At 34.2% G+C, this 2,124-nt stretch overlaps 1 pseudogene; it reads right to left on the reverse strand.

The window, feature by feature from the left end:
* Positions 1-1,186: 1,186 nt before the first annotated feature.
* On the reverse strand, positions 1,187-1,870 carry LOC129671034 (isopentenyl-diphosphate Delta-isomerase 1-like; annotated as a pseudogene).
* Between the last annotated feature and the right edge of the window lie 254 nt (positions 1,871-2,124).

Consider the following 2,124-nt stretch of genomic DNA (forward strand, 5'->3'; position numbering starts at 1 on the left):
TGGGCATGATGGAGCCAGTCATTAAGAACTTAATCCTTCCTTGTGTTGTGCTGTGGTTTTCTTTCATTCTTCTTATTTTTTTAAATCCTTTTCTTTTTTGCCACTGCACCAGAGTATGAAATAGTTTCCGTTTTTTTTGTTTTTTTTTGTTTTTTTTCCCCTAACTCTGTGCTGGGTAGGTGATCATGTTCACACCCTGACAACACTAGGCATTTAGACTGACTTCTGTTACAGCCTCACCACTCTATTTTTTAACAGTTTAATGGGTACATTATAAAGTCTTTCATTTTGTGTGGAATTAGCTCCTCCCCTTCAAATGCTGTAATTAACATCACTTAAAAATAAAACTTGAATAAAATATTGAAACCTCAAAAGAGATTTGATCTGTACAGCACATCCAACTTTTCCTTATCATAAAGTATAGTATAATAGTCATTTTTGTTAACATTTACACTGCGATTAGTGCAAATCAACCTGGAGAAATGTTAAGTGTAAAAGAAGATATTCATAAGTTATATGCAAATACAATGTCATCTTGTAAGATGACATCTTGTAAGACTTGAGCATCCAGCATTTTGGTTATGAAGGAGGTCCTAAAATTAATCACCCCATGTGAAGACAGAGGGACACCACTGACTCTCCCTTGAACCTGCCCTGTAGTTATTATTGTTATAATTATCTTTATAGGCTTAGGGACTCAACAAACCATGACATCATGCCTACAAGGCAATCGTAGTACCACTGAGCTGTATCCTCAGCCCTGCCCTCTTAATGTATTAGTGCTGTTCTGAAGCATCTAAGCAATTTTTTTTTTTTTTGCTCATTTTCAGGCCTATGATGAAATGTAATACTATAAAAAATACTTGGCTAATAAAGTGTTCTGAAAATGTTTGTCAAAATGTAAAAAAAAATGAAGAGTTCTACTATTTCCTCAGTCTTGTCATAGCCATGTATTTGGACAGGCTAAATTGTTTTATTAATGGAATAATTTCACAATAACCTCTCATAAATGTTTTTTTTTATACAAACATTAGTGCACATATTTGGGATATACTATAAAAGTAAGTCAGTTGGGTTTTTTCTCAAATGATTCTGGTTGTAAAATATCTATGTATCATACAAGGGAGCCCGATTTAAAACTAAACCATTCTTAATAGGTAGAACAATTTTCACTTCATTTATACATTCACATTCTAAGTATTTTCCCATGGTCAAGAAATTGACTCAAATGGTTTAATTTATCATTTAAAGAGAAAAGTGTCTGTAACAATTTGAAATCATGGAGTTAACTTAATTTCACCACTGGCTGCTTTCTTCACAATTCGAGTTTTTCATTTGATACATAGCAATAGCTTTTAATCTCATTGAGATCTGGATTCAAGGTTACATCCTTCCTCAGAAACAAAATATAGTCAATTTCATATTCACCCCAGATACCATCAGATTGGGTCTTGTAGTAAATTCGTGTTAGATAATGCATTTTCCAATTGAGCTTTTAAGTGCCTCTGTGCTGTTTGTTTTACACTACCAATGGCATTGTTTTCTTGAAGCTCACCTGGATTATTTAATGGAGACTACAGCAACTCTTGGTGAAACAACCTGGAAAGATAATTTTAGGATCTGATCTCTGCTGTAACAGGAGCTTATTTTCAGTATTAAATAAGAAGATGCTAAAAGCTCGATGTATGAATCCTTTGTCAATGTTATCATTTAGGTGGCAATTTTTTTTGCTGTCAGCCCCAATTTTATTGTCATTTTCATCAATAAGAATATACATCTCTGCTAGAAGTCGAACCTGTTGTTCATTAATATGGTTGGTATTTATTTCATGCATTGCAACAGAATGTCTGATCTGACCTAGAACACAGAGATTCCAGGGATAGATGCTCTGTTCTCTCTCTTAAAAGAAAATATACACAAAAAGACAACGAAGTCTGTTATATGTTAGTCAACTATTCCTGAGCTTGGTACCTGCTCTAGAATGCCATTTCACTGAAGAAAAGTTGTTTTACCCCTCCTGTATCTATTAGTTGTAAATGACTTCTTTGTGAGCCTTTGGGCTCACCTACCTTCCTCTGTCCTGTGATTTTGTCTGGCTTGAACCTGTGTATGGCTCATACATGA

Source organism: Psammomys obesus, unplaced genomic scaffold (assembly GCF_907164565.1).
Source record: "Psammomys obesus unplaced genomic scaffold, mPsaObe1.curated_primary_1811, whole genome shotgun sequence".
Classification (NCBI taxonomy): domain Eukaryota; kingdom Metazoa; phylum Chordata; class Mammalia; order Rodentia; family Muridae; genus Psammomys; species Psammomys obesus.